Source organism: Anopheles maculipalpis, chromosome 3RL (genome assembly GCF_943734695.1).
Source record: "Anopheles maculipalpis chromosome 3RL, idAnoMacuDA_375_x, whole genome shotgun sequence".
NCBI lineage: Eukaryota > Metazoa > Arthropoda > Insecta > Diptera > Culicidae > Anopheles > Anopheles maculipalpis.
In genome coordinates this window covers 64514242-64533045 of record NC_064872.1, presented here as the reverse complement: position 1 = coordinate 64533045, position 18804 = coordinate 64514242, and the positions used below count along the sequence as shown (strand labels likewise).

At 45.5% G+C, this 18804-nt stretch overlaps 1 protein-coding gene across 1 annotated transcript in view; it reads left to right on the top strand.

Annotated features, from left to right (window-relative positions):
* The window catches only part of LOC126563321 (multifunctional methyltransferase subunit TRM112-like protein), a 459819-nt gene extending 455016 nt beyond the window's left edge, over positions 1-4803 (top strand). The window contains exon 4 of the mRNA XM_050219954.1: positions 4789-4803. The gene's annotated coding sequence lies outside the window, so the exon portion shown is untranslated. The remainder of the gene's footprint in view (positions 1-4788) is intronic.
* Positions 4804-18804: the final 14001 nt, after the last annotated feature.

Sequence of the window (18804 nt, the reverse complement as noted above, 5' to 3'; positions counted from 1 at the left end):
ACCTGTTCGAATGCAAATGGAAGAGAATTTTATCGTTCGTTTGGTGCTGGCAAACTGTGACATTTGCTGTGAGGAAATTCTGGAAATTGAAAACATTGAAGTGAAGACGTTTGTGAAGTGATCTCTAGAGAAACGTGAGACTGATGGGAGGCACACATTGTTAAAAAACGTTGCGAAATGTTGCGAACAATCTCGTCGAGATGAGCTGGTACGATATTATAGCAGGATAGTTCAGGCGAAAAGAGTAATCGTTCACAGAAACTGCATTCATTTGATGCCTCTGTTTCAGAGCTTTTTCTCAACGCTTCAAGATATGTGCTTCACTAAATAGTTTGTAACGCTTTAATATCAAGCTCCTTAACATATAGCATCGCTTTAGCAAGTTAACAGACAAAATTACATAAAAAATATATTGTTGGTTTCCCACGGAGAGCACATCAGTTCTCAGAACGCATCCAAAATACGAACATACTCTTATCCTGAGAAAAAAGTCCCCGAAAACACTGCCACAACTGCATCTCCAACAAAATACTACACACTTCACTCACTGGATACCTCATGATAACGATGATTTTGAGGTTTGCCCGTCATGCCAGGCACGAAATTTGCCGGAAATAAATGTGCTTCGCCTGCTGGTTGGCGAAGACTCTCCCCCAGGCTTCCTCAGGCGACATGTCACACGCGATAAAGGCACTAGATGTCGCAGTGCATGAGTGTGTTTGTGTGCTTTTGCACGACTTTCTGTTCCGCTACCACTAAATGAACGTTTTCAAGGGATAACACGCAGGAATTTTAACTAGCGATTTTCCGACACCATATTGCAAGGATCTAGAGATCCTCTAGTAAGCAGTAGGTACCGGGGCTCAGAGGTGATGAATTATCTCGGCGGTTGGTTAACACCGACACCAGGCAAGGGAGTATGTATGTTACTCCTTCCACACCACTCCTTCAACCCCGGTGTCATCTGTGCTGGTGCAGGGGAAGAGAACGGTGCGTTTCCTGATGACAATACTGTTGGTCCATTGGTCGCACGGTACTTCCGCTACACCCGAACTAGTGTCCGGTTGCGGAAGTTCCATACAGAATAGTCTCTCAGCAGGAACTACACCTCGCTCAGCATCATCAACCACGCGCTGCGGGAAACGGTTGGACGTCGATAGACGTCCTTCCTACGCCGGGAACACAGAAGCCACCAGGAAGTTGTCCTCCAGCAGTCTAGTATCTTTTCACGAAAGCCATCATCACACAGGCGTCAGGCATTCAACCTCTGGACACATTCCAAACCAGTCCGCACATTTTCATCACCTTCCAACATGGCGGCTCCTTACGTAGTACCACAGTCCAAGGAACCATGCATACACATGACAACTCACATACTGGAGTAGAGAAAAAACAACTATTCATCCAACAATTGTGCGCCACACACACAATGCCCGATATGCCTGTCGACTGACTAACGAGGCACTCTGATGACCACCTGCCGAGACCGAGACGCATACAGTCTCGCTCTGCTCTGCACGTGCTTGGGACTTTTCGAACACTTGTCGCGCTTTGCTGTGACGGGGTGAGAAGCATTTCCTGCATCACCGCGGAAAATCCGTTTTTTATCCTTCTCAAGGCGAGAAGCGGGAAAGGCTTTTGTCTTTTCAGTCACCTACCATACCCATCGGTGCGCCCTGGGTAGCGAATCATGGCACCGAATTACCATAACACCAACCGTCAGCTTAGGAATGGGGAAGGGGGTAGGCTTGCGGCCTACCCCCTTCCCGAAAGGTTTTCACCCGGTACGAAGCGCTAATGAACCTGGCGAGAACATTTTATGCGACAAAAACCCGAACCACTGCGCCATAGATTGGTTGGTGATGGGTTGAATTCTATGGTCATCAAATCTACTTCTCCCCCCCCCCCCTCCCACACACACACACACACAAACACATGGAAGGCTTTGTACAGTGGACTTACAAAAACAAATTTGCACGTAAACGTCCTCGCGCTTAGAATGTCCAGGATGTACGAGTGGCGGGTTTGTTCGAAACATGACTGATAAAGCGCAGAACTCGGTCAAGTGGCATGTAGTATGAACAAGCACGCGCGTATCGTGTAGAGCGGTTGACAGATTCATCAAATTTTTGAAACCTCTCATACTGTTCGTTTGGGCTGGCTTTGAAAGGTTTTCAAAAATCATCCTTCTTCAAATTGATGCCCGCGTTTGATGTCCAAGAAATTACCGCCAGAATGAAGTATGTAGTAAAAACCCTCCAAATATCTTGAAATCAAATCATAGTCAAATATTTGCGTCTACTCCCGCAAAAAAATCCGAACGTTTTAGAATAGTCTAGCACAAAAGAAAGGTCTCTTTTCTCTGTGATCCCAGTTCGCGGTACTTACCGGAACAGTGATAAATTAAAGACTACAACAAGATCATCACCACGAACATCATCCGGTTATGTGGTTGACGGGAATTTCTTGTCTTCAGTTGCTGTGAAACACCTTCAAAGATCCGGTTGGCCTGATGCAACGGATGCACCATACACACTCCCATTGAAAAAGAGCAACACCAATCCTATAGTCTGTCTAGTCGGAGGGCTCTTTTGCCCTTCCATTCGGTGTGTGTTCTGTGTGCACAGGAAACAGCATAACGACGAGTTAGGGACTGAACATGTCCGCTCAACTGTACGCTAACAGCGTATGATTCAAGGACATGCCAGGGCAGGATTACTTGGCGGATAGAATTTGTAAGGACGAAAGCATCTAGCAGCAGCATCCGACAGCGTTTTAGTGGTTGTGCGAAAAATACTATCACTCACAGAAAAAAAACCTACCCCTTGCCGTTCAGCTGCTTTCAGTGCCATTATTTGCTGCAGTTAGAGGATCATCCCGCATCATCGTTACCCAGAGCAGGAATGTGAAGTTCCACAGGAACTTCCTGCTGCAGCAAGCACCCACCAAAAGTCCGCGTCCCCAAGCACACGTGTTTGGGCAGCTTTCGCGACACCGATTGTCCCACATAATTATGGTGATTGCAAGACTCACTCTACCAGTATGCAAACAGTATTTGTCCCGCGCGCTTGCTATAATGTCAGCAAAACCAAAATTGCCGATGAAACACGAGCGGCAACGGACTGCAGCTCCAGGCTCGGCTGGTGCATTGGTTTGCAAATTATAACATGATATGCTCAGTGTTCCAACAGCTGTCACAGAAAAATATACTGCATCTATAGACATAGACTCACCTGGATGGAAGCAAAGAAGGAGGATTTTACAAGGAGATTATATGAGTGCCAGTTGTTCAACAAATTAATCTAAATTGTAACTTCAATTTTCTCTTGAACGCCCACTAACATTCGAATTTTTGAACAGAATTTTTCTTCAATTTCGCCCGCAAAGAACAAAGATAAGAGACTTCTTCCCCGTACGCTAACTAATTTTCCATTTTCAAACACACGCGTTCACGGCAAACCTATTGATGCCCACATGGATGTGAACAAAAAAGTATCTACTGCATTGTATGCACGAAACACCAAAAATAGATGGACCTGAAACATACAAAAACTTCCTCCACCAAGCAAGCAATAAGAGAACAACAAACGAACAAAAAAAACGACATTGCACGGGCAAAGTTCCCGATGGAAAATCTGTGACCGACCGAAAAATCCTTCAAAACGCGAAACTCGTGAAAAGTTTTCCCCATGTGGCACACATCATCATCGTTTGTGTGTCGAACTCATCGTTCGGTTGACGCGGATGGATGGCGGATGAAGCCGTCCGGTTTGTTGTCATCGGTCGGTAACCGTTTGGCGGACACGATTGCTTCATCCAACGTTACAGGGTGTGGTTGGAAAATGTGATACAACACGCTGATAGTGATTGAACGATAAGTTCGGTTTGTTTGGTAAAAACATACATAAATTTCCTTAAAGCGGTTGAATTTGTTTCGCATTATCAGTCGTTAGCAGAATAATATTGCTTCTCATTATCTCCGAAACACCCTAACTTTTGCTCCAGATGCAAAGACAACAGTCAATTCTATAAGGTTAAAGAGTATGTAATATTTGTATCTCTACAGCCAAATCCTAGTCCAACTAGAGCAATAAACCTTACCAGAGTCCAACAATTCCCTTTTAGTAGTCGACACCTCCATGCGAGAGAACACGTAGCACATTCCAAATGATCTTCCCTGAAGACCAGTTCTCAGAATTTTTGAGGATAAGTATGGCCATCCAAATCCTCAACAGTACTACACAGACGGAACCACTTGGGAGGCGGGCACTGGCTTCGGTGCATTTAACACAAGAACCGAAGCCTTCCACAGGCTTAGCCAGCCATGCTCTATACATGTAGCTGAGCTGGCTGCTATTTTTTTACGCACTGCTGCACTGCACTGTATTATAAGCGCGAATCCTCCGCAACAGTATTTTATATTTACTGATAGCCTCATCGATGCAGAAGCACTGAAATACGTCGAGGCATTAAAGAGCTCTAATTACTTTATCCCCGACAATGAAAAAGCTGACTCCTTGGCCAAACGAGGTGCTTCCGATGGAAGCATTTTTGAGAGCTCGAGTTCTCCCTCACGAGTTTCTTAGCACCCCACAACAGCTGTGCATGGCTCGCTAGCAGAGTATGTGGGATGAGGACGAACTCGGGAGGTTCCTGCACTCCATCTCACCACAGGTTTACCTACGTCCCAGGTTTCACGGGCTCCCGGTAGATCGTGCGCGTTTTTTCGCATGACGTCGAGACTTATGTCGAACCATTATGCGATGAATGCATATCTTCAGCGTATAGGCAGCGCCGAATCCAAAGTTTGTAGCTGTAGCAACGGATACCACGACATTGACCACATCGTCTAGTCATGTGAGGAGTTCGATGCGGCTGGACCCATACTCTTAACAGCCGTACGGGTAGCAGGAAGATCCCCGGCGGTGCCTTTTGACTTCGCCAAAGAGATGGGAATCGTCCTTTGATCCCTTCCCCTCTCCCTTCCCGTAGATTGTATCCACTATCGACCTATTAGCGGATTGTAGTTGGTTATGGTTATTTGTTTTTTTGTTGTTGTTTGTTTGTTTTGTTTGTTCGGCGTCGTCATGCGCCAGTCGCTATTTCGGTCCCAGAATCGATAAAAATTGGTTTAGGAGTTGTAAGGTCGCAACTGGCGACCTTGTCGGTGGAATGTCTGGGTTCGATTCTGCAGTAACCTTACAAGGTTATTGTGGCTATCGGCTCCATGCGTTTTGCAGGCGTCAGGATCGCCAGCGCCAACATTGGATCTCTGAATCAATTGAGTTAGGTTTGGACGACGCGAAATTGTGACTGGCGGCTTTACTGTTAGCGGAATGCGTGAGTTGGATGCTACTGTAGCTTCACAAAGCTGTAGTGGCTTTCGGACTCGTGCGTTCTGCCGATGGTGGTGCCGCCAGCCATAACATGCTAATCCTGGCAACTATATGGTGTGATGAACACCAAGGAGTATCCACAAGAAAAGGGATTTTCTTGGGAGCCAGTAGTTAGGCTCCAAGGCACGATGCTCCAAAGAGGTGCTATCGGAAACAGCGAGGACAACATCTCAACCATACCTGGCAGTAACAACATCCCCATCCGAGCGCACCCGGGATAAGGTGCACTTGAATTGAGGGTGAAGGAAATGTCTACCCTGAAAATAGGATATAAGTCGAATGAGTTGTAAAGCTAGCTAAAAGATTAGATTTTACAGAATACGGCCTGGCCGTCATTACGAAAAAAAAAGACACGAAACCTATCATATTCTACACCCTGTTTGCAGCGTACTGTAAAAAAAGGGAGAATCAAAAGCCACCATTGCATCCGGCTCGATCCAACAAAACATCATCTCTACTATAAATTGCACCAGTTTCGTGAATGACCGCGCCAGAAATTCGATTTGTGGGCAAAACGCATCCTTCGTGTACTTTTTTTTCACTCTCTCGCTAGTTCGTCCGCGACAATTCTCGTGACACACAGCAGAAAAAGAAAGCAAGGTTCGCCAGTTACGTATTTCCTGCTATTTTTCTTAAAAAAAAGGTCAACTGCATCACTGCCAACCAACCCTGGTTCGGTCAACATGTCGAGAGAGTGAACAACCTTCCTAGCCTAGGATGAAATGCTTTGAGTGTAATAGATGGCAAATAGGCAAACCTCGTTCCTTTCGTTTTGTCACAGAAGGACTCGTGAAGGAAAAAGACTTATGCAATTTGGAGCGATAGAGGCGTTGTTTGTCCTTTTTGCCTCGAAAAAGAGTCAACGCGACACGCCATTTTGAAGCAGAGAAAAGGTTGAACGAATCGACGGATGAAATTCAGTTAGCAATTCCTCTGTCCCGTGGATATCCTTCAGTAACCCTGGCGTTTTTTTTTTCTTCCATCCTCAAACCCAACGACCCTGTTACTGTGCATTGGATGTGGCACCAGGCTAACCAGCATTCGCGTGTCGATTTTTTGACAAAACCCACTCCTTAACCTTGGACTTCACATTCGCAACCCCAATAAAGCTAACCTCAGTTGCACATGATCATCGATCGTACGCTAGCGCGCTCTGCCACACATTCTGCATTTGCATTTGGCACAATCGAATGTCGATGAGGAATGTCGGGTATTGAAGCGCGTATACAATTCGTAACGCGAAAATGTGCCCCATACACGGGACGACGCCAATCTAATGCATATTTGTGGAAATCGAGTCCGACAGCACAACAATGTGGATCGATGGATGCCAAAATGGTGTGTACGTGAGTGGCATCGTTTACTGTGCGGTTTGGCGCGACAAATAGCGCTACTTGGCATGTCTGCAGCTGGCGAACGGGCGAAGCAGTTTTTGCATACGATAAATCCCAAGTATGGTAAAAAGAATTGTTCATTTGAGATACAATTTGTTTGGTTCGACTTAAAAAACAGGTTTTTAAAATCGTCCAACTAGTTTAGCTTTTTGTTACTTTAAACATTTTTCTTTAGCTACAACCGAAATTGTACCGAAGAAAAACACGAATACCCAACCCATCCTATCCTCCAAAAATGCTGACGTATTCACATACAGTGGGATGGATCTCGCATCACCTTGACGCCGCGGTATGCGCCATGTGGCATGCAACACAAACGACACACACACACACACACAATCGATCGATGTGCGGTAGTATAAGATGACGAGCAGCTGCCATCCGATGCCGAAAATGACGACGATGATGGTACAGGATGGTGAGTCAAACCCGCGCACTGCACAACGGCGGCATTGACGCAATTTCGCCAGCAAAAAATCTACAAAAACGTCGGGTGTACTACATCGTTGTGTTCGATATATGGCGAAGAGGGAGGGAGAGAGGGGGAGGGGGGGTGGATTGTAGGTGCGTGCTACACGGCAATGAGAAAAGGTTGAAATTTTTTGTTCTGATTTTTGGGAAGATTTGTTGTAGCAATTGTAGTTTCTTGTGTGGATAAATTTTGATACTTCTACATTACACTGGTACATTGGTACTTCTTCTTCCCCTTCTTTTACTACTTCTGCTTCTTGGCTTAACGACCTATTAGGGCTCGTCAGGCTTAGTAGACTTGTTGATACCATTTAGTTCATCATCATCATCATGTTAGCCTGCTCTTTTTAAGAACACGTCGTCGTGACATGACCCGATCAGCAATAGATCTCCAGGAAACTCGATCCCTGGCTGCAGCTTACCATCCATGTAGGCACCCGATCTTCGACAGGTCTCCCTTCACCTGATCCAGCCAACGAACTAGCTGTGCTCCCCGACGCCCCATGCCGAACTGGGGGTCACTGACGAACACCTTCTTCGCGGGGCATGAGTCCGGCATCCTCATAACATGCCTCAGCCATCGTATCCTGCCGGTTTTTGCCACCGGCTTCTCCACACTCCTAGCTCGAACACACTGCCAAAGATGGTCCGGAGGATGCGACGCTCAAACATGCCAAAAGCGTTTGCATCCTCCGCTCGGATGGTCCAAGACTAGTGGCCATAAAGGACCACCGGGCGAATCAGTGTGCGATATGTCTTACATTTCGTGCGGTCTCGAAGTTTTCTGGATCTCAGCAGAAGGTGAAGGCACGATTCCCTAGCACAATGCGTCTCCGGATTTCGCTGCTGACATCGTTAACCGAAGTTACGACAGTCGCCAGATCACAGATCATATCAGAGCCCTCACCAAGCAGGTATTTCGTCTTCGTAGCATTATTGATCATCAATCCAATTATTGCAGATTCACCATGTAGTTGGAAAGTCATTATGAGGGAACAATCCAGATGGGATTCGTAAAGCGGTCCTGTCGCGTGAAGCCCAGCGCCACTGGGTCGCATCTCTACCACCAAAACGCCCTTAAGTGAAACTTAAATATCTATTATCAATGCAAAGAATCAGTGGTCAAAAAAAAAATTATTGAAAAACTATTGACATCCACAAAATGTTAGGTTTATAGTTTGATTAATAAATTCGTACAAAATTAAAACAGAATAAATAGAAAAATGCATACAATCGATTTTAAAAAGACAACAAAACTCAAACAGTCGGCATCGTGAAACAAGCCACTTGACCACAGTGACATGGTCGATAATGCAAACAATAAATATCGCTTAATGCACTCACCATTCATCACCATCATCAGCATATTGGCATGCCAGGATAATATTTGATGGTGCTGAGGCTGACGGTGACGCTGGTAGCGTCGGGCACTCTTTAATACCGTATCACAATTCATTAATTCCATACGCAAACACACACACACACACCCGCTAGTGTGACCACACACCGCACAACAGGCGGTCCTTTTTCACCGGGCTGATGGAGGTAACCGGTATGTGATGTTGGCAATACATTTAATTAACCATTTTAGCAGCGTTGTGTATCATTAACTGCATTCATATAAAATTCTACTTAATTCCTGGTTTCCCATCTCGCCGATTTCTCTCCCATTTACCGTCCATTATTTGAAGCATTGATACGTCCTACAGTGCTTTTGCTCGGGGGATATAATTATAATTCGATAGCAGTGCTGGGGAACAATATCCGCCAATACCTGACACATTGGAAACGTCAAATGTGTCTGTTGGATTAAATAAATTGCTCTCGATGAATAGGGCAAATCCTCCAAATGAGTATCTATCTTTTGGACAAATAAAGACTGACAGAGAAGATGTAGCGATGGAACTCCCTTCGCTACACCTTCTCGCTACATTAGATATAAATTAACCGATATTGACTGTAAACCACTCATTCTAGAATTGCATCCACAAGCTCTCGGGTGCGTTAGTTCTTCCTAACTAACTTCTCCGTGCTAGGGCAAAGACAGCATGACAGCATAGTTGTGTCAGGTACAACAACGCGTGAATGAAATTCACTCATCAGTCATCGGGTGGGTGCAGATACGGACATTTGCGACACAAGACAAACCACACACAGGTCTCCCAAACACATGATCCACACCAACACCAAGCTATCATCCCTGGTGTCTAACCTGACCCAGGTGTGTTCATCGCAGGAAAAAGGGGTTTTCTAATGCATCACAAACCACTCTCGTGCCTGGAATCCATATCTCCGGTATGCACGCACTTCATCTCTCGGTGCAAGACAGATCTCCTACGGCTGCCCGCGTTTCATCTGTCTCGCCAAAAGCTAATAATGCTGGTTTTTAGTGTGACTCTTCAAAAAGCAATTATTTTCTAACCCGACATCAAGCTCCCGCCGCTTCATCAGGTTAGCGACACATCCTAACGATCCTCTGCTTCTTCTCTTGCCAGACTACTTAGGGACGATGGCATCTTAAAAGAGAAAATACATCTGTTCTGACACACACCCCTTCCCACCTAGCACTATCTTCACCGACTAGCAACTAGCGGTGCCGTTGTTGTGGCGTGTGTGTAGAATACTTTTAGCACGTTCGCCCCCGAACAAGAACGACAACGACCTTCCGAAGTACAGATTTTTGGGTCATCAGTCATTCGAATGCCGTTCGACTGTGCGAATTGCCGAATACGCAGCGCTACCGACAGACGAGAGAGCAAGTTCAGCGCTGCACTGGCAGCATTAATGCAATCACGCTGTTTCACTGCAATGATTCGTCCTGTCTGCCCTGGCAAGAGTGCAGCGAATTTAATACCATTCAATCATTTGCTCATTCTAGCAGCACCATTCCCTTGCTGCTTCATCCAATATTTGCCACATTTGGGATGATTTAATGTGTGGACTTTGTGTGCGGAATAGCTTAGCGCCACCACTTTTCACCTACACTGCAAGGTTGCGTTGCGGACTAGGTGCGAACGTTCAACAAACCATGAACACGCACACCAACGGTAGTAAACAGAATCAGGGCTGAATGAAAGGGAGGTGTGATTAAATCACCCTCTCCCTATTGACTGTGTTAATGGTAAAAATTACTTCACAAAACGAGTGAAGAAGTGTTTTATTTATTTAGCTTTTCATTCCCAACCGAGATGCTTGCTGGAGCTGCATTCAAAGATGGTGTTACCTTTCGTGTAGTGCTTCACACATACTCCAAATTAATAACACCATCAACACGCCGGTCGAGGTCAAAGTTTGGTGAAATTTCTTACCCAAGAAAAGTGTTGCTCGCTGGCCAGACACTAACCATGCTTTGGAACACACATGAGTACTCTTTCTTTTTCCCTTCGATGCTGCCTGGGTGTCGGCACACCATACAAGCGTGGACAACCCCTCAAGAGCACAACATCACCAGGCACACACACTCATGCCACCCGTCGCTCGCTCCGGTATGAAGCAGACCAACATGCGTAAATCAAACCGGAAGATAGCTGCCCATCATTCACCAAGTCAAGGCTAGTAACACGGGCGAAAAAAGCCACCTCCGCCTGCACAGCAAGACTCTAAATCTTCGTTTCCCAATATAGACTTCCCATCATCATCAACATCACCGGCATCACATCAATGGCAATGCTTTCCGACTGGTTCACACTCCATTGAGAATGAATACGGGAGCAGCGCTGCACTCTCCTCTAATGGATGTGTCTTCTGCATGTACTTTCAACTGCCCAACGATCCAAAGATTTGGAGCTCCAACGAACGACCCCAAATGCAGCAAGGATGCACACGAAAATGTTTTTACATTGTGATATTAATACACACAGTCTTCATTTCGAACGGTCATAATGAACACAAACTTCGAAAGATCGAAACCCTGCCATCCATCGTGTAGGCTTATATAACCATTTTTTAGCCTCTTTCGGTGATGTAAACTAGGATAGGAACCTGTGCCTGTTATTCTCTTCATGTCGAGGTATTAAGTTAGATGAGCTATCAATTATGCAACTCATTGCAAGTTAAAAAGAACGGTGAGTTTTAGGGTAAAGGCACCATAGATAATGAATGATTGACGTGAGTATATTCTTTTCCTTCAACTTTATTGTTTGGTATTTATTGAAATCCTGCTAAAATACCGACGACCATTCTAATTACTGGAGAATATGCTTCAAACATAGTTGCATAATATCAAATATTGATAACTGTGTTGTACAACAAAATTGTTTAACCTTTTGTACTCGAACGGCGCCGGTCCAGCGACCGGTCGATTTGAAGTCCAATCTCAAGCGGCGCCGATCCGCCCCGAACGATTTCAAGTGTGAACTCCCTCAAATGGTGGCGTAAGCTTTTCTTTTGGGACATGAAAATTTCCCTAGTAAATCCATACCTTTCATATAAACAAGAAAAGACCAAAAAAGGAGAAAAAGCAACTAAACCATCTGCGATTCCTAAAGACACTCGCCGAACAATTGAGAGGCACATATCGCCAGCAACGGGAGCAAGCAATTACGTCGCAGTCCGACGAAATTGGTCTGAATGGAAAGCTACACGTAGTACTAAAAGGGGTAAAAAGGGACTTCAAAGATTGTTCTGACCGTAGCATGCCTGGAGGAAGGCGGGAAGTTACATACTATTGTGACACCTGTCCAGACATTCCTAGGATGCACTTTGGTTATTGTTTTGCTATGTCGCTGGATGACTTATTTTCTAAGGTATGGTTCTAAGGCAAATAGAGTTACTTCCCCATTTCCGCTCATCATCCGGACCATCTTCGGCCACAACTTGTCTTCGGTCCATCAGCCAACAATTCCTAACCCTTTCAAGATGTACATAATTTCTCGCTCGTGATGTATCGTATGAAAGAAAATTTTAGTTCGCAGCATAACACAAAATCAAGTTGGAGGGATCGCACATTATATTAATTTTTGTTGTAATGTTTTGTCTATTTTTTCTATTCTTAAAGTGTGCCTGTAACTTTTTTGGAGTGTAGAGCTTATTTGATTGAGTGTGGTTTAATTTTTGCTGAACAGATGAGAGAAAGTTGCTCTGCTACCAACGAGCTCGATGTGCTCGTCAACGCCTCGTGCCGAACGGGTCGCTGACGGGTAGCTTCTTGGTGGGGCGTGAGTCCGACATCCTCATCACGTGCCCCAGCCAACGTATCCTTCCAGCTTTGAATACCGTCAGGATATCAGCACCGCCAAACAGCTCAGCTAGCTCGTGGTTCATCCTCCTTCGCCACGCGATTGCATTGGCGTTCTCCGTCAGCATAGTCCAAGACTCGTACCCGTAGAGGACTACTGGACGTATCAAAGTGTGGTAAATCGTGCATCTCGTGTGTTGTTGGAGTCTTCTGGATCGCAGAAGTTTGTGGAGTCCGTAGTAGGCACGATTCCCCTGAACAATGCGCCTTCGGATTTCGCTGCTTACGTTGTTGTCCGAAGTTACGATCGTACCAAGGTAGCAGAACTACTCTACCACCTCGAGATCGTCGTCGTCAACTGATACTCTGCTTCCAAGTCGGGCTCTATCACGGTCAGAGCCTCCGGAAAGCAGGTATTTGGTCTTCGTCGCATTGATGCTCAATCCAATTCTATTGGCCTCTCGTTTTAATCGGGTGTACGCACCGCACACCGCCGCAGTTGTCCGTCCGATGATTTCGATCTCTTCCGTGAAGCCAAGGAATTGGAGAGAACGGATAAAAATCGTGCCCCGCATGTCGAAGTCACCCGACACCCTTCAGAGCGATGTTGAACAACAAACAGGAGAGTCCGTACTCTTGCCTAAGACCCCGGTGAGATTCGAACGATTCCGACAGCATGCTCGAAACTCTCATCTTGCACTGCACCCCGTCCATGGTGACGCTTAACAGCCTTACAAGCTTCCCAGGGAATAAACCATGAAGTTCTTGCAGAGCAATCCAAGTGGACACAAGATTCATGAGATGAGGTGACGGCATTCCTACATCTGCCATTAATAACTCAATCGTCAACAGTACTGGTGATTCCTCAATCAAGCATAAATTGCGAAGAGGTTGATTGTCGGGTTGATGAATTGAATAAAGAAAAAAATTATACGAACAAATAACTCATCGAACTATTGCCATTAGAGGTCCACAATCTACAATGTTTATCCCAAATTCTTCAACAATTTTATATTGCATTAATTCATTTTATTTCATTTTTTTGCATTAATTCATTAATTCAAAAAATAGTACCACACTCTTTGACGCCAGCTGTAACACTTCATAAATAACTTAAAATGATAATAGAATTGTCACACGAAAGAATCCCCCCACCCTGCTGCAACCGCCCGAACCGAGAAACTCAGAATGACAGCACAGATGATAGGCTATTTGCTTGATAGTTCTGGGTGCAATATTTATATTCCATAATGCAACTTTTCCAACGAGTTGTGGATATTGCGGGACAATCGGATGTCGGTCCACGGATTAACGTCGAACGAGCGGGTAACGGAAGAACCCGGAAGGCTGGACCTGGGCTACGACAGATCCACCAAATCGTGGTAAAAGTTTGCTCCATTCAACTCGAATAGTTTAACCCTAACACTGTTCCTTTACGGCGGCACACTCACACAGGAAAAGCGTCCCATTACAACTTCTCGCTCTGTCTCTCTCTCGCTCTGGGTGTATTGTGCACGACAGTGGTGGTGGGCGTTTAACATCCTTTGACCCTCGCCGGTAGTGAAAACTTTCCGCTTGCGAGAAGCATGCAAGAGGGACGCAAGTGTTTAAATTGTACACAAAACTTTACCGTTTTCTCCGGGCTGGCAACACTGCACACTGGATGACCTTTTGCTCAGGTTAGGGAGTACCCACTGGGATGTCCTGCGTCGCTTCCTCTCCCTTGCTGCTTCCTCACCGATTGGTATTAGGTCCGGTTTAAGGAAGGTCGCACTGTCAACGTCGTTTTAGACTTTGCCGACCAGCAACGCACACACAGTGGCCGAGCTGGCGAGAGTTTACACTTGGTTTGACTAACTTTGGCGGTCCGTCCTGTAAAACCCCGGGAGGTTCGCTGCTGTAGTCTCAACCCCCCCTAAAACATCCGGTTCGCGAGACAATTCCGTCCAGACACACAAGTGCCTGAACTGCCAGGCTTTTTGAGGTGTTCGTCCTGGTCTGGTTTATCATTCGCAAGCGGCGCGTCCCTTTTGGCCTATGGATATTGTGTAAACATGGAACGGCTTTTGTGTGGTCATATCATACCGAAAACCGCGCACAGAACTATTACTCCCGTTGCCGATGGAGAGGTGATGGCCGTCTGCCAATAGCCACGCCAGCATACGGGGTCATCAGCATCACAACGCAAAACGCGGAATCGGAAAACTGCAGACAGTGCTTTGCCATTGCCGGAAGTTTGGCGAAATAGAGGCCTTTTAACATCGTTACAGCAAGGTTCCGGGGATTTCCGGCGAAGGAGAGCAAGGTAAATAGTTGCAGTTGCAATTGAAATCGTTGTTTCCAGACCCAGCCGTGGGTTGTTTGTTGTTCGGGTTTAGACGTAGGCGGAAGCTGCCCTCTAGTTATCACCCGAAAGTTAGTAAGCCGCATGGCATGGTGTACGAAAGGGCAAAGTTTCTAGTTGCGCTAGCCCACTGGAAGTAGTGGTAGAAACCCTCGGTGGTTTGCTGTGAAGGTTTACTGCATTTCCGATGCTGTTTCGAACCTTTCCGGGAACTGTCGTTATGGGGTGTTCGCTGGGTGCGTAATGCTATTATAAATTTTCACGTCATTGTAAAGATGATGTAGAACGAAATGATGACAGTAAAGGCACAGAAATGGGTGATTAAGTTTCAGCAATATTTCATGACTTCAGGAAGAAATGCGTGCTGGTTGTATTAAAAGTGGAGATTTGTTTCTCTTCTAAATTTCTGATTCCTGATTTCTCAGCTATATTCGCCAGAATTCGAAATAAAAATCCCTGATGATAATGAAGTCAGTTTTAAAGCTTTGCTTCAAGTTGCGCACTAACCTAAAAGCATTTTACACGTACAAACTTTAGTCGGTCCAGAATTGATATCTACACACCCTACAAAGGCTTAAGATCCGAAATTCAACTGTATCTAGCTGCCACGAAAGCTACAACTATTTATCGTCACCAATTTCCCACAGCAGTACGAACAGACAAAGCCCTCACGAATTAGCTCCTCTTGCTGTCCTCCTCTCTGATGCGGCTGGTACGCTGCTTGGTTGGTGCTGCTGCTGTAGGCTTAAAGCTGAAAACTCTCTGATCCTGGACGGTTCAGATCGGAAGGGTAATCCCATACCCCTTTTTCCATGTACCATTTTGCGGTTAACCAATGAAAAACCCCCCCCTTCTTCGCTGAGGCTATAAACTTTCCTATCGAAACACGATAGATACAAAGGAAACGAGACAGAAACCGTGTGTCAGGTCAGGTCGTCGGCAAAGGACGTTCCTGTTTTTTTGGAGGGGGGAAGCGTGGACACGGGAAGAAAATGTTGAGATTGTTGTGATTTTTATAGGCCAACACAAACCATCGAATCGAGTTTGGTACATACGGGTCGAAGGATTGAGGAAGGACTTTAAAGGAACCAAATAACCAAATTCGATTCGGGCCGAACCCTTGTACTTTGCTGGTGCCCCACCACAAAAGCTTCTGCATTTGGCCGAGTTCGCGTGTCCCTTTTTCCTATGATGGGCCGATTCCGTCGGTTTAAATCCCTTCGAATCGTTTCAAATCCGTAGCTCCGGTATCTTCATACCCCGGATCCGCTGTAAAAGCAGAGGAAAATTCCAATTTCCATCTAATTCCCCGTGTCTTTTCCGTAACTCTTTTGCTGCTGGTGGTGGTTGGCTTTTCCAAGCAATTTGGTAGTAAAATGAGCTGCTGCTCTGAGATGAGAAGTGCAGAAGAGCAGCAGTTAATTTTATCGGTCACTTGTGGGTGGGAATTGGTATACCATTCAAACATATTGTGTACGGCCATCGTAGTGGATACGGTGATCATCAGCAGCAGACAGCTTGGTGCTGCTAATATGGCATCAAATATGTGCAGCGATGGGGGGAAGATTTTGTGTGGGGCGGTGAAAATGGTAGCGCTTGAATAAAAACAACTCTATGAACTTTTTCTGTGCGGCTTTGGACGATCATTTGCGAAGGGCGAATGTTCAAGCAGACAGAAATTCGATGTTTATTCGATAGATGTTTTGTGGAATAATAAAACTTTATTACGGCGCACTTGTTGAGCAATCCTTTGGCATGGCACCTCACATAAAACCACTAGAACCAACCGATAGATCAAACGAAAAAGGGGTGGGATTTGGGAGGTTTTTTTTTATTTGTTGCCCGGGGAGTAGACTTGTGATGATGTTTGATGCTTGCCGGTAGACGAACGATTTCAGGGACGTTCTTCGTTGGTGTGTGTTTATAATGTGTGTTTATACTCAGATGGTTCAGGTTAAGTTATATTTAATTCTAAATTCTGGGAAAGTCTGTGTATAGTTTACTAACTTGAATATATGTATATTTCTAGCTTGGATCGGTTCTTCTTGGCTTAGCGGACCTTCTATGTCACGCCGGCCATCTAATGGCTTACAAGCTAGCTACTCCTCCGATGCCATGTAGTTCGTAGCTACACGTAGCTATCCCTTTCCATAGTGCCACCGATAGTTCTTCTCTCCAATCTTTTGCAATTTTTTTTCTCTACCTGGTGTCTCGGTGGTAGTGTTATGTTCTTTTCTTGTTCCTCTCTGCCCTGTAGGCTCAACTATTCAATTAATGGGTGCCCGCTGAGTCGCGACCTAGGAGTGACACTTGACACTCAGCTTCTTTTCGACGACCACATCGCGAACTTGATCAATTCGGCTTACCGGACACTTGGACTTATCCGAGGACTATCCTCGAAGTTCTCGGACCCTCAGTGCTTTAGAACGCTGTATTGTGGCCTTGTCTGATCGATACTTTTACATGCGAGTGTTGTATGCACTGCCTAGACCCCCCGAATTGAGAGGGTGCAAACTCGCATCGCGATTAGGCGCATTCTTGGTCGCTCGCTCGTTGAATTACCACCCTACTCGATTCGGTGCCATATTTTAGAGCTCCCCTCTTTGGAATCCAGACGTTCCCAAGCCCAAGCCATATTTATCGCTGAATTGATTTTTGGAGTTTCCGTCGCGCTATCCCTCCGCCACCTTTAACGATTCCTGCGCGCTGGACAGTATTTGGCTCAAACGATCCACTGTTAGTTTGTTTCCGCCATTTCAATGCTTATTCTGACGTTTTTTGATTTTGGCATCTCTGTGTCTTCTTTTCGTTCTAGACTTCAAATTTTATAATTTTCAAATTTTTTGCTCTTTTTGTTTGAGATCCTGTCTCGGTTTTAGCTTTGGTTCCATCAGTTTACCATCGTTTTTAGCTTTAAAATTCGATTAAGTTTACGATTGTATCTTCTTCTTTTTTGGCTTAACGACCTTTTAAGACCATGCCGGCCATCAGATGGCGTACTAGACTTGCCCATAGAACGTAGTTGAATGTTCAAGCTCTCGCTACGGTTGGACGGTCCAGATTTGAACCCCGGTCCTGGCCGTTTGAAGACCGGCGCCGCTATCGCCTACTCCGCCGGGCCTCCCTGTGGTGTGGTTTGGATCGGTTATAGTATTTAATTCTCCAAGAATATCGGTGCCAGATGTTTCCTCGATAATTTAGGACACACTTAACTCCATAATTTAAGACAAGATTATTGGTTTTATACTTCCCTTCAAAAGTGGATTATTTTGCCACAATTTGAAGTCCTCATATCTTCACAAATTAACCGCCTTGAAGCATATTACAGATTTTCCTCACTAGGAAGAAAATGTTCCACTTGTCTGTAATGTGTCCTCGACAATGGTGGTAGTCACTCATGTAAGAGGGCATCCTCAGCCTAGCTTTGAACTTTAAATGCAACCCAAAACGCTCGTCTCTGTGGTATGGATCATTGAATTTCACTGAAAATGCAAATCCCTACGACTGCATCGGGAATCGATCATTCCCGAGTGTACCAACCGACTGGATTCTAGTTGCGCCAGGTTTCCACTGAGAAAAACCAATTGTACACACTCACAAAACGTGGGAAGCTTGACTTGTTTGTGCGCCCCATGGTGCATAAGTGAATGCGCGCCATTGCGTTCTGCGACATCTGCACCCATCTGCGCTGTTTTCCTTCTTTCCCTCTCTCGCTCCTTCTCTCGCTATCTGTTTTTCCACTGGCAAGCGCGATTTAGGCTTCGGTTGTGTACATGTAGCCGTTTTGCTCCGAGGACCCATTACAGTTGACTAACTATTTTAAATCCCCAGCTGGGATTTGGTGAAAATTGGCCAACTTTCTACCGGTGGTGAGATTGTGTTGTAGAACAAAACCAAACAAAAAAAAAAACTCCAACAGACGCGAAAAACACTGTTTCCTTCGCGACAACAATAGCGCCAGCAGTAACAACAAAAAAGTGAACTGAAGAACGAAAAAAAAACGTGTAGAGAGCCTGGGCACTT